A 15,457-nucleotide genomic window follows, 5' to 3' on the forward strand; every position below is an offset into this window, starting at 1 on the left:
ATTTAGTGGGCATGGACTATCATCTCTTGCTACCCGATTACTATGTTAAAGTTGTTTACCTAAAGGCTCTCTAATTCAATTCTAGGTCGTGTCCTATGCGTGCATTATCCGTCCCATGCCTATGGTCCAAGGGGTTTGGACCTACTATTAAGTGGTTTTAGACTCTTCTTAGAATGCTCAAAAATGATAAAACTGGCGCACATTCAAAAAACATATAGGACTACACATAAACGCAAGGAAAGACTCAAGTTAACCTTTACATGTAAGCAGCAAATCGCACGTAGGCAGATTCAGCAGTAGGCTGTATTTAGACACATTAGAGCCGTTAAGTCATATAGGAATAATTTCTATGTGATTCAGATTTCCAGTATTGTACAAGCGGTATTGTAGCTTTAGACTAACTCATAGACAGATTAGAAGCATTGCAAGTCCTATAGGCATGATCTCTAATTGTTTGCGCAATGAGGCAGCGAAACGATCCCAGAATTACCAGTGCTGATTTTTATAGACATGCTTTTTAGGCAGGTGACAATATCCTATAGGCAGGATTTCTAATAATTGAAATTGATTTTATGATACATTATCCCTATAGGCATGTCATCTAAGTGTGGCAATACAATGAAGCAACAAAAATAGATGATTAGTTGATTAAGATCCTATAGTCATGATATCTAGATGGGCAATATACTAAAAGCAATAGAAGTAATTGACCAATTGATTAGTTAGAGTCATATAGGCATGGTATCTATAGTAACAAAGCATATGTTATTACCTCTTATAGGAATACTATCTAAATGCACAGTAGTAACATAGAAACAAGAATGGCAAATACTTGGACTAACGTGCTTGAACAGTGTACAAGTGAGGTGTGCATGATTCCTATAGGCATAATTTCTATGAGTGTGTAGGATAGGAGCATGTAGAACAAAGTAGCAAACAAACCATGTAAACCCTTATTGGCATGCTCTCTATAAAGATTAAAGGATACTCGTTCGCCATTCCACTAATTCCCCAACTGTCTTGTTTATAAATTATTACATGCCCAAAATAATAAATATGAGTATAAATATTACACACTGAACAACTGCTGGCCCAAGAGTAGGCCCAAATCAAAATAACCCAGCACTGCCTGGGCCTTCAACATGTTCATTCTCACACGAATAGCAGACCTAGATCCAAAAGCATCTCAAACAGGAGAGTGTGCCCATTTGCACAGCCTAGGGCCACGTATGAACTCATGCCAAACCCAACAATTACAGATAAACCGCTTAGCCATATAAGCTAACGAACCACACATACCAATCGATTAAACAGTCCTGAAGTAATACCTCATAGGGACAAGAACATAACATTCAGTAGGATTCACATAAAAGCATATTGGCACTTGCATTTTAGAATATAGGGCGACAAGATTGGTCAAACAAGGTCTTGAATATGAAACTAGGAGAACCAGTAGAACTTAGTCTCCACATGGTGAGCTGACATGAAAAACTAGCAACATAGGTTCATAACAAGTGAAAGAGTATAACATGTGCCACATTAGCAGAGTTGGAAAGGCATTTCACTTAGGTTAACATAGTAAGCACACATACATGCTTAGTTTTTCAGAACAACAAGTTTATAGTAAAGCATGAGCAAGAATTAGCCTAAACGAGACTCAAAAACTAGGAGTCTAAGGCATGAAGGTCTGATAGAGTCATAGTCATAGAATGGCAATTACACATAGTAAACAAGCAAGTAGGCATGGTCTACTACAGTCAACAGGCAGCCTAATATGCTGAGTATAACACAAATATTCCAAGGTCTAAAGAATTCATGGTAGGCATATTTATCCACTTAAGGTTAAAAGAAATAGGCAGACCCTAGGGCTTATGCCAGTTAACTATACAAGATAGAAGAAGCTAAGTATATTGAAAGTCAATTAGAAGTTTTAGGCAATACTAAGTAGTGCAGGATTGAACAAACACAAGATCAGGGAGCAACATTTTTGGCTAAACACTGAGACAATAATTGGCACATAAGGCTCATGTAAGCAGGAAAATAGTAGAACATACGTGAAAGATTCATCAGAAAGAAATTCACTCAAGCAAGTTTTGGGCAGGAGATAATCTCCTTAAGAATGCAAGAATCCAAGGCAAGGCATGAGAAAAGGGGCTCTTGAAGAGCAATGGGTAATCAAAATAGAAGAGCAGGCTGAAGGTAATCAGAAATCATTCAAATTGCACACATATAACAGGCATGCATCGAAGCTCAGAATTCAAATAGGTTTAGATACTAGAAAAGCACAGGGGTACAGGATAATGCTACGGCAAACATGAATATGAACAGAGGTAAACAATATCATATTGATTCACAAAGGCTTGAATGACATGAACACAAGCAAAATAGAATAGAATTGCAAGAGTCTCATTACTCACCAATTTGTAGAATTAACGAGCTAATAAGGTAGAAATTAAGAGCCAGCGGTTTGCTTATCAGTAACAAGGAGAGAACAACATAAACCCCAAAATTCTCAGTGTGTCAGAGTTCCCAAGGGTCTGATATGAACCCCGAGCAGTGCTCACATTGAGAGAGGTCTAATAGTCAAATTCTTGTGGCCTTGGCTTTCAGTCAGCCAAAATCAAAGTCTCAGATTAATGTAGAATGAGTGACAGTGAGAGAGTAGTGGTAGTAACAGCAGTCAAGCGATGGTCGTCCAGACTTAGAAGGGGAACGAGGAAAGGGGGTTTATATAGTAGAAGAAATGGAACGAACAAACATGGAAAATAACCAATCAAGCACAAATAATGAAAGAAAATATCACATGCAATCAATAATAGAACCGGTAAAGGAGAAATCGAAATTCAAACCCTAGTTGGGTCCAACCAACTGTAAATCGAACTATGAGTGCAAGAATCGCCTCCTTTCAGGTGTATATAGATGAAATACCGTCTAAATCTAAATCCTCGAAGATCAAAGTCAATCGGGCCTGATTTTGAAAGGTAGCTCTTGCCAAAAATAGGACAAGAACTAAGTAATACCACAGACGTATGAACAATAGCGAAGTACCACAAAATAGGTAAGTGAATAAATGATTGATTCCATTTTAGGGCCGGATTTGGATAGGGTTTAGAGATACAGCGGCTAGGGTTCATAAAGAAGAAGAGAGGAGTAGGGAGAATGCAAAGGCGGCTGGTTTTGGGGGAATGGTCTTTAGGGTTTGGGTAGGTGTGATTAAAAACGGGAGAATGGTTGTGGGTCATTGGTCATTTGAAATCAACGGCCAGGATTAGAGGAGAAGCGAAGCGGGTTAAATAAACGGGTCGCCTTCGGGTTGGGTTAATGGGGTCGTTTGGTTTGGGACAAGGCAGATGGGCTAAGGTTTGGGCTATCTTGGGGTGTGGGCTAGTGGATTGAGTCTGAGACTTTGGCATGCTTTGGCCAGAATTTAAATAAAAGAAATTAAGGGAAAAACAATTTAATAAAATAGATAAATAAATCTAAACAATACTATTTATGAAACTTAATGTTTTTAAAATAATATTTGAAGGTTATAAAAAATATAAAAAATTATTTTGACTTTGAATGAAATGATAAATGCAATTAATTATAAAATATGGGCTATTATTGCAAATATTGTGTAAATAGCTCAAAAATACAAATGTAATTATATGAAATGAAGTACAATATTATAAAATATACATGTGGGTGTAAATACTAAATTTGGATGATTAAGGTATCACAAAATAATTTGAAAGGATAATTAATGAACATTTGAACAATTTAAATGTAAGAAAATCAATTTTAAAGCCCAAACAATTATGAAAAATTACTGAAAGTCCTTATATGACTCTTGTAATTTGGTGATGATGTAGAAATAATATTTTGAAAGTATATATGATATTTATAAAAATATGAGGGCAAAATTGGGTATCAACACCTGGCAAGCTCCAGAAGTTCCAGAGAGTGATTCTCCTCCAAGACAAGTAGGATCCGCTAAGGCTATCCGTGTCTCATCTGAAGGGATGATTCCAATCGATCAACTAAAGGAGTTCATTGAAAGGACTATCAAAAGTAAGTCAGAAGTTGCTTCCAAGTCCTCCCTTACCTACGCAAAGTCGTACACTTCCAGGATCGATATGTTGAAGATGCATGTTGGCTATCAACCTCCAAATTTTAAACAATTTGATGTCAAAGGCAATCCAAAGAAATATGTGGCGCACTTTATTGTGATGTGCAACAATTTTGGTACTTATGTAGATTACCTTATCAAGCAGCTTGTCCGCTCACTAAAAAGAAATAATTTTGATTAGTACACAGACCTCGAGGCTGGATCTATTGATATGTGGGATCAACTAGAGCAAGAGTTCCTCAATATTTTTTATAGCACGAGGCATACTATGAGTATGATAGAACTTACAAATACTTGTCAATGAAAGGGTGAACCAGTTATCGACTTTATCAATCGTTGGAGGAATGCAAGCCTCAACTGCAAAGACAGGCTTAGTGAAGCTTCAGGCATAGAGATGTGCATCCAAGACATGTATTGGGGACTGCGCTACATCTTACAAGGTATCAAGCCTAAAACATTTGAATAACCTGCAACTCGTGCCCATGACATGGAATTAAGCATGGCCTCCGCTGGAAATGAAAGGCTGCCCATCTATGAGCCTCGTAAAGGAAATGACGAGGAAGAAGTTAGGAAATAGAGAAAGTTCGTACCCAAGTCTGAAAATAAAGAAGCTATGAATGTCAACACATCATTGTGAAGTTCACGACGAAGGTGAGAAAGAAGAAAGAAGCAGAGTATGAAATCCACTTCTTTTCAAGATAAGTCAAGTGAAAAGTTGACTCTAAAAGAAATGCAAGAGAAGGAGTACCCATTTTTGGATTCTGATGTGCCTGCAATATTTGAAGAACTTCTCGAGTTAAAGCTCATTGAGATTACGAGATAAAGTGGCCAAATGAAGTCGGGAAAATTGATGACCCAAATTACTGCAAATATCATCGGCATGTGAGTCATCCTCTTGAGAAGTTCTTTGTCTTTAAGGACAAAGTTATGGACTTGGCCCGTGAAAAGAAAATCGTGCTTGAAGATGAGAAGGCAAGTGCGAACCAATTCTCTATCACCTTTGGCTCATTCAGTCTAGATGAGCTATGCAATTTAAAAGAAATCAAAGATGAAGAATTACTAGAGAATAACAAAGTCGAGGTGGATCATCCTGATGATGATGAAGGTTAGACGTTGGTGACTCGTCGTAGGCACCACAAAAGGAGTGCACGAAAAGAATCAATAGAACAACCAACAAGGAAAAGGATGGTAAAAAGACCAAGGAAATGGAATCCAGTTAAGCATTTGAAGAAGGCAAAAATGGAAGTGCACCACCCTCAAAATCCATGACATCCAGTGACCTTGGAGGAGTTCTTTCCAAGTTGGTTCCGCATGAAGATTTCCCATGATGGTAGTGAGGCCTTTAGTTGCCATACTGGCAAAAGGGAAGAAAATGGTGATGACCTACCGTTATCACCATCTTCAGAAAAGCTCATTGAGTACATTCCTCAAAAAGTTAATGCTTGTGAGGAAAAAGTTACATTCACGAATGACGATCTTCTACTAGGTGACACTCCTCATAACCATCCATTATATCTGGTTGGATATATGTGCGATGAAGGAGTAAATTAAATTTTGATTGATTGAGGATCCTCAGTGAACATCATACCATTTCGCATTGTGAAAGAACTTGGCATTCCCATGAACGAACTCTCGGAAAGTCATGTGATGGTTCAAGTGTTCAACCAATGGGGTCAAAGAGCCATAGGTGCGTTCATGTTTAGAATCACCGTTGAAGATATACAATCAAGTGCATGGCTGCATATGATCGATGCAAAGACTTCATATAACGTCTTGCTTGGAAGGCATTGGATATATGAGAATAAAGTGGTTCCATCTACCTACCATCAATGTTTGAAGTAACGAGGGTGAAGTCAAGAAGAAGATAGTTGCCAAGTCATTCACTAAGGCTGAGTCACACTTTGCCGATGCAAAGTTCTACTTGAAGAACCGCATTGTGAAGGAGTTAAAAGCTAATGATGTCATGAAGGGCAAGAATGACGAGTCCACGACTGAAAGAGATGAGGTGGTTGCCAACAAAACCAAAGCTGTTGTTGAGGAGGTATACCCTAACTCAAATAAATCTCATGGAGGGAACACTGTGTCTTATGTCAGTAAAGTAACTCCTGCGCTCGCTATGTCCCTAAAAAGAATAAAGAAGAGAGTGAATCATCAAATATCCAAACTAATATGCTAGGGGAGTTAACTCTTCCGATCAAAGGAATTAAGGTAGTAAAGTTTCCCTCAACGCAATTTTGCAGGGTTTGTGGCCCAAAATCATTTGCAGAATATGGCACTCCCTACGACGCGTACAGATGAAGGCTTTGATCCTAATGCTTACAGGCTATCTGCAAAAGTTGGATATAATCTCAATGAGCCATCAAAATTAGGGAAGCTCCTATTAGAATCTACTACAAGGCAACCACGTGAAGGTATGGGGTACAAGCAACCATCACCAGTTCTCATGTCTATAAGAAGGGCAAGCAATAATTATATCACTGCGGAATATGAACCTGCCACTTCCAATAGGCCTTATGTCTTTGACCGACTTGGAAAATCAACTGTGAGGACTTCTGTATTTGAGAGATTGGGTCCATTAAAGAAGGGGAACAAGTTCCAGAGAAATTATTAAAGGATAAGAACACCCGCTTTGCCCAAAATCCATAAGATCTCTAAGGACTTCCAAAGTTTGGTTCCTTCTAGAATGAGGCGACAAACAAAACTAGTGATTTCATGTGAAGAGGTAATGAAGATGAAGCCATATATTGTGGTCTACACCAAGAAACGTGATAAAGATAAAGAAAGTGTGAGCTCTTCATATCACGTCACTGTAGAAGGCGAGCAATATGTTTCATCTCCAGCGAAGGTTGACGAGAAATTGGAGGATATTTCTTGGTATTATCACATATCTTTCATTGATGGAGACCCTAAAACAGATGATGATGTGAAAGATGCTCCCCCTGAACTTGAATAAGGGGTGAAGACAATGATTGATGCCTTAAAAGAAGTTAACCTTTGTACAGATGAAGAACCAAGGCCCACTTACCTAAGTGTTTTACTAGCAATCGATGAAGAAAGCACTTATATCGAGTTACTCAAGGAGTACAAGGATATCTTTGCTTGGAGTTAAAAAGAGATGCGTGGTTTGGACCCTAAAGTAGCAGTCCATCACCTTGCAGTCAAGAATGGTGCTCGTCCTGTTAAGCAAGCCCAAAGGCGCTTTAGGCCGGACTTGGTTCCCTTGATCGAAAGTGAAGTTAACAAACTCATTGAAGCTGGCTTTATTCGTGAAGTTAAATACCCAACATGGGTTTCAAGTATTGTTCCCGTGAGAAAGAAGAATGGCCAATTTCGAGTGTGTGTTGACATTAGGGATCTCAATAATGCATTCCCTAAGTATGAATTTTCGCTTCCTATTCTAGACCTTATGATTGACGCTACCACTGGGTATGAGGTAATATCATTCATGGATGGTTCATCAGGCTATAACCAAATTCGCATGGCCCCAAAAGATGAAGAGCTTATTGCATTCCGCACCCCAAAAGGTATTTATTGCTACAAGGTAATGCCTTTTGGCTTGAAAAATATTATTGCTACTTACCAAAGGGCTATGCAAATATTTTTGATGACCTTCTCCACAAGAATGTTGAATGTTATATTGACAACGTGGTGGTAAAATCGAAAAAGAGGAGCGACCACTTGAAAGACTTAAGAATGGTATTTGAGTTGCTCCAGAGGTACCAACTTAGGATGAATCTATTGAAATGTGACTTTTTGGAATTACTTCTAGAAAGTTCCTTGGTTTCATTGTCCGGCATAGAGGGATCGAAATTGATCAACCCAAAGTTGATACAATTTTGAAAATGCCCGAGCCTCGAGATATTCATGATTTGAAAAGTTTGCAAGGAAAGCTAACTTATCTTAGGAGATTCATCTCGAATCTATCTAGGAGATGCCAACCATTCAATCTCCTTTTGAAGAAAGGTGTCCCTTTCAAGTGGAACCAAGTGTGTAGCAATGCCTTTGAGAGCATTAAATCCTACTAGATGAAGCCAGTTTTAGTAGCCCCAATACCTGGAAAGCCATTGATACTATACATTGCGACACAAGAAAGGTCTGTTGGAGCACTGTTGGCCCAATAAAATATTGAAGGGAAAGAAAACTCTCTTTACTACTTGAGTAGGATGATGACAAAAAACGAGCTGAATTATTCGCCAATTGAATAGTTGTGTTTGGTGCTAGTCTTCTTAATTCAAAAGTTTAAGCACTACTTTCAAGCTCTTGTTGTTCGTCTTGTTTCTAAAGAAGATCACATCAAGTTCGTGATGTCAAAACGTGTTCTTAGTTATCGACTAGCGAGATAGTACCTCTAATTTCAACAATGCGAGATTGTGTACGTCCCTCAAAAGGTTGTAAATGGACAAGCATTTGTAGACTTTTTGGCAGATCATCTGATACTTGATGATTGGGAACTAACTAATGAACTACCTGAAGAAGACGCAATGGTTGTTGAAGTACAACCTCCATGGAAGATGTACTTTGATGGTACTGCATATCGCGGAGGAGCCGGTGTTGGCGTAGTATTTGTCACTTCTCAAGGGAAGGTTCTGCCATACTCCTTTATGTTGACACAACTCTGCTCCAACAATATTGTTGAATATCAAGCACTAATACTTGGGCTTGAAATGGTTGTAGATATGAAGCAGTTGCAATTGCAAGTCTTTGGAGACTCCTAGTTAGTGGTCAACCAGCTTTTAGGTAGCTACGAGGTCAAGAAACCTGAACTACGCCCTTATCATAATTATGCTAAAAACTTGATAGGATGGGTTGGTGATGTGACTATTCAATATGTACCTAGGAAAGAAAATAAGAAGACGGATGCTTTGGCTGCCCTACCTTCATTGTTAACCCTGCATGATCAAGTGCAAGTTACTATCTGCCAAAAATGGGTAGTATCATCGCCAAATGAGGGTGAAAGTGGAGACAATAAACTCGAGCATCTTGTCATTGTTTCTGAAGATGAGAAGGAAGAATGGTGACAACCATTATCGATTACTTGAGCTACGGGATACTTCCAAAAAATTCGAGGAGAAGGACTGAAATCCGCCGTCGTGCACTTTGTTTCCTTTACTACAAAGATACTCTATACATAAGATCATTTGAGGGAGTACTTTTGTGATGCTTAGGAGAAGATGAAGCACTCTAAGCTTTGCAAGAAGCACATTCTAGGGTATGCGGGTCACATCAGTCTGAACCAAAGCTCCACTTTCATAGAAAAATAATGGAATTTTATTGGCCAACGATGATAAAAGATTGCTTGGACTATGCTCGAAGATGCAAGGCTTGTCAATTCCATGCTAATTTTATTCATCAGCCTCCCGAAGTGTTGCACCCAACTGTTGCATCCTGGGAGTTTGACGCTTGGGGATTGGATATTGTTGGACCACTGCCAAAGTCCTCTGGTGGGCACCTATACATCTTGGCTGCAACTGACTACTTCTCAAAATGGGCTGAAGCTATTACTCTAAAGGAGGAAAAGAAGGAAAATGTTACAAGTTTCATCCGAGTAAACATAATCTATCGCTTTGGCATTCCTCGTTGCATAATAATGGATAATGGCAAGCCATTCGACAATAGGTTGATGAACAAGAATTGTGATCTCTTTGGCTTCAAGCAACGTAACTCTTTTATGTATAATGTTGTCGCCAATGGTCTAGCTGAGGCATTCAAAAAGACTCTATGCAACTTGTTAAAGAAAGTTGTCTCCAAATCCAAATGAGATTGACATGACCATATGGAAGAAGCTATGTGGACATACAGGACAACTCACTGCAAACCAACACAAGCAACCCCTTATTCACTTGTCTATGGAGTCGAAGCCGTTTTGCCACTAGAGCGTCAAATACCTTTATTACGATTAGTTATTCAAGAAGGGATCACTGATGAAGAATATTCTCAACTTTGACTAGCAGAGTTGGAGGCTCTTGATGAGAAGAGGTTGGAAGCTCAACAAAGTCTTGAATGTTACCAAGCTCGATTATCTCACGTCTTCAATAAAAGAGTTCGCCCAAGATCCTTTCAAGTAGGAGATCAAGTCCTTGCCATACGAAAACCCATTATTACCTCCCATAAAACTATAGGGAAGTTCACTTCAAAATGGGATGGGCCATATGTCATGCAAGAAGCTTATTCAAGTGGAGCTTACAAGCTGGTTCATACAGATGGCATGAGAATCGGCCCTATCAATGGCATGAGAATCGGTCCTATCAATGGAAAATTCTTAAAGAAGTATTATCCTTGAAGTTTCAATGCTCCTTGACGTACAAGCCTAAACTGTATGTTCCTACACTCCTGGACCACATGAGTCTAAACTGTGCACGACCTACCAAAAAGAAAAAAAGGGTCCGCTAGGTTGAAAACCACGGAAGAGGTGGCCTGGAAAAAGTTAGGACATAAAAAAATCATTTTGAACTACAGTATGACTTGATCCTCTTCATTGAGGTACGTAGGCAGCTTAGAATTTCATTCTAAGTTCAGTCGTATGAGTTCAAAATATACATAGTGTCCTAATCGTTGTTCGAATGAAGTACGATGGAATGTAATCCATTCAACCATCACTTGAAAATCGAGCTGAGATATTAAAAGGGGCAAACCACTAAGGTAAATTGGTGCCTTCCATAAAATGATTATAGTCTTTTAGAAGGCTACAAAGTATTTGCATTGAAGTTTGGGGATTCTCTATGTCTTCATGTTTTCATAACCTTCAAGTTTGTTGATCTTCATATCCGCTCACTTCCCTAAAAAATGGAAGAGAAGAGAGGCATCAAAAGGGAACACAAGTATAAGATGAAAGATTACTTGGAACAACGTTTTAAATTTAGTGAGACTTGACCCCAAGATATTTGTGAGAATGGAGCTCTTGAATATCAATTGATAGCAAGAAAAATGCCTTGTGATCCCGAGGTTTCTATACCAAAACATAAACGTTTTGGCGAAATCGTGACAATTCAGAACTGTCAGTACATCAAAATATGATGTTGATTTAGAAATACTATATGAAACTATGCTTAAGGTAAATTTTGGACATGTTTTAGATTTTGAGGTTTTGTTTCCGAAAAATCAAATGGTTCATGATTTCGATATTTCTACACCAAGATACAATATTTTTGGTGAAGCTTCGCAAATCTGAAACTATCAACGTGTCGGAAATTAAAGTTAGTTTCAAAATAATATCTGGGACGGTTCTGAAAGTGTTTGAATCTTAATTTTGGATATATCTTAGATTTTGAAGTCTGATTTCCAAGAAATTAAACGGTTTGTAATTTCGGCGTTTCTACGCCAAGGTACAATATTTTTATGAGACTGCGCAAATTTGAAACTGACAACGTGGTGCAATATAAAGTTGGTTTCAAAATATTGTCTGGGATGATTCTGAAGGTGCTTAATTACGGATATTGGATATGAGTTAGATGTTAAAGTTTAGTTTCTACGAAATTAAATGGCTCATATTTTTGACGTTCTCACATTGAGATATATACCTCTTACCGCAAAGCTACAAAGGTGATGAACAATATTATCTTCAAAGAAAAAGGAGGATGTATATTCAAATATAGAGAACTTCAAAACATGAATGATAGCGATGCTTAAAAGAAATCCAAGTTCTATTTTGTGGATGTCAATACATCATGTTAAGCAAGCAAATATTGATATTGAACCGCAAGAAAAGTGGGAGGAAACATCAATGAAAACGTGCAATATAAAGTAAAACAGATGGAGTTTTCATTTTCAAGAATAGTCGCTAGCTGACCAAATGCAAGGAAAAATAAAAGGCAAATAAAATACTCTATCTAGGCTAATCTAGACACAACTTATAATTGACCAAGTCTTTAAGGGTGATCTCTAAGTGCTGTTTCTTCGTCTTCACATCGGCCTAGTCATCAGCACTCGCCAAGGAAACATCAGAACATCTACGGTACTCCTCTTTAGCAGATGAGACTCTAGATTCAATCTCTTCAACCTCTCTCTTGGCATTATCTCAGAGAGCTCTTAACTATTTCACCTTCTCCTTGGCCTCTTTGAGAGACTGACTGGTGGTAGACAATTTCTCGACCTTCTCTCTTTTTTTAGTCAAGACAAGATCAAGATGTTCCTTGACTTTTAAAAATGACTCTGATTTTTCAACGTCACAACCTTATCAAAAAGAGTTGATCATGTCGGGTCATATGAAGTGGCAAGCCCAAATAAAGACGTCAATATGTCTTATAGAGAGGAAATATCCACACCATTTCCATCCATCTCCTCGAGAATCACTTGGATCTCGAACTGAAGAAAAGCAGCATTGTCTGCAGTAAGGTCAGAGAGTTTGGCATGAATTTTAGCCCAGGCATCCAAAATGAAATCCTTGTGAAGAGTCAAGACAACCTTTCTTCCGTGAAAGATAGACATCGTTTGTGCTGATCGTTGGTGAAAATTAGGCTTCGATTTGTGCTCCAAGATTAGGAATAGAAGTCACCTCTAGGTTCGACTTAGATATTGGAAGTGATTTCCTCGAGTCTGGCTTCGCCATGGATTCACTACTACCTTGTGGCTTGCTTTGGTGTGACACTATCAAAATATGAACACCGTTTGGCTGCATAGAAAGGATAGACGGTTAGTGAAGTTACTTGGATATTATAAGATAATATGAAAGTTTTAATCATTACCTCTTTTATAGCCGTCAAAAGTCCTTAAAGCACTGCCAATGATGTCAGTAATCTCGACTACACCTAGATTAGCGTCTCCTTATTTGTTTGAATATGGCTTCACCCGCTTGAAGTTTTGATCTCCATGACTACTATCACTCTCATTTTGGGATGGGCATTTTTTAGAGGTAGGAACAACAGTGCTTAATGGAAAGGAACCCTCGTTGACTTTATGAGCCTGAACATGTCCCTTCTTTTTTGAATTTCTTTATATGGAGGTCCCTTGATGTCACATGGTACAACCACTTTGGATTTTAAAGTAAGAGGCTTGCCCTCCCTGTTATTCTCTTGAGGCGTGATCTCTAAAGGTGTAGCAGTAACTGGCCCAGCGGTACTCACCAAAGATTGCAAGTGATTTTCAAGGAAGTTTCCATGCACTCTTTCCCACCAAGACTTATAATTGGACGAGACATACTTCTTCATCTTGGGCATAATAGGGAAATATATGGCCTTTGACCTACATTTAGATAATACACAAATTCATAAAAGTTTCAAGCCTTCTTCTAAAGAGGACTCAATAAAATCTTGATCCAAGCAACCAGGGATGTCTTGATAAAAATTGAATTGACGACTGAAGCGATGAGGGTTACAAGGCTCCACGATAAAGGTCGATACATTTCTCAAATGAAGGTAATTCGAGTGAATACTCATAAAATATTTTGACTCGGACTCTTCCTCATTGCCATCATCACGATAATAATACGGTTGAGAATTACTTGGCATTGTGAAAGTCCATGCAGCACTTTCTCCTCCATGAATACGTTTTCTCGCGTCTTCATTCCCAAAGTATCTCCCTGTTCCCTCACCTGAATATATGTCCATCAGAGGAGTAGCCGGCCTATTTGTTAGAGAAAATTGAGTCTTGAAGTAACAGGCCAACCAACCATAAACATAATAAATTGGAAAGTAAACTCCAGAAGGATCGAGTGGTGAGCCATTTGAAATTGTGTTTAAGCCCCTGTAGATGCTAGCTAAGACTGGAACGACGAGGTTAATTCTTTGCCCACATGCTAGAAGGCATGCAATCTTGAAAGTCACAGGTCGAATGAAGTCGCCTTCTTTTGTATGGAGCACAAAGACACATAACCAGCATGATAGAAAAGCATCCAAGTATACTTTTTCTTTCTTGTCGCTTCTAACGCCAAGTTTAACAAATGGTGCATCTTCAACTTCCGACCAATTGACTATTTTATCTATAGCTTCGGTAGGGTTGCGTGTTGATTTGGGGCAAGCTGACTTCTTTTCTTTTTTCGCTGGAGGTTGTTCATACTTTACAATCTTTTTGCACCAAAACTCTATCCATCTTCTCACAGGGACGTCATGACTTTTAGTGTTTCCCTCTCGGAGTTGGTGATATGCATCAAACAATTGCTGACAAGCTTGTGGAAGGAGCATTTCATCCTTGTCGTAAGCACCTGTAAATTCTAGAGTAATTGGAATAACTTCCTCGTAAGGAGACCCCATTAAAGGAAGACCAAATAGTGCATAGGTCCCAAAGAGATATGGATAACTCTCCAACAGAGGTGAGCAACGTGTTTGTAAAAGGACACCAAGCCTCGCAAAAAGCTTGCATGATACTTGTAGAATGATCATAAGTAAACAATGAAGCATAAACAACATCATAAATATTGGTGGCCCTAAATGTTCGATGGCTCCTACTAAGGATATCTTCAGTCCACTCCCAATAGCCAGGAACATAATGAAATTTGCCACTAAAAGTTAAGGAATTACTCCAGTGTACTTCTCCTTTGAGGATTCGTCGACCTAGGCATAGGAAAGAACTTGCCACATTTTTAACTGTGATTATGGGAACAAAGAGTCCATGTCTTGAATTTACGTTTGGTATTTTCAAAAGTCCAGTCTACCAAGAGAAATGGATTTTGCAAGGGTGGCCACGAAGCTGCATATAAGTCGATCAGTGGTGTATCAACTAGCAATCTTGTCTCCATTTTACTATCCTTGTGCTCTAAAATTACAAGATACTAGGACGTGGAGGAAAAGGATGTTGAGTCTCTGAAGTAAACCAAACCATATTCAAGCTGCATGAAAAATAATTATTAATACCTAAGTCAAAAGGGAAGAGTAACAATCATAATCTTGAAAGAGAGCATTGATATGTAATTTAAAAAAAAAAAAAAGGGATGTTCATGTCGGAGTTTTTATTTTTTTGCGAACTTTTAAAGGTATTCGTCTCGGACTTTTAAAGGTTTTTGTTGCGAACTTTTAAAGGTATTCGTCTCTAACTTTTAAACACATCCAAATTTTTAAGATTTTTGTTCCGAACCTTTAAAAGGCATAATGTCTCAAATTTTTAAAAGTGCTCATCTTGAACTTTTAAGAGTGTTTGCAGCAAATTTTTAAGGGTCCTCACTAACAACTTTTAAAGATTCATACTACAAGCTTTTAAGGATCTTTGCCACAAATTTTTAAAGGCCTTCGTCACATACTTTTAAAAAATTTTACCGCAAACTTTTAAAGGTCTTCACTGTGATCTTTTAAAGATCTTAACCACAAGCTTTTAAGCGCAAACTTTTATAAGTATTCACCCCAAACTTTTAGTCCTAACTTTTATAAGTATTTACCCCAAACTTTTAGTCCTCATCACAAACTTTTAAGGAACTTTTAA

This window comes from Nicotiana tomentosiformis, chromosome 7, assembly GCF_000390325.3.
Source record: "Nicotiana tomentosiformis chromosome 7, ASM39032v3, whole genome shotgun sequence".
In the NCBI taxonomy this organism is placed as follows: Eukaryota; Viridiplantae; Streptophyta; class Magnoliopsida; order Solanales; family Solanaceae; genus Nicotiana; species Nicotiana tomentosiformis.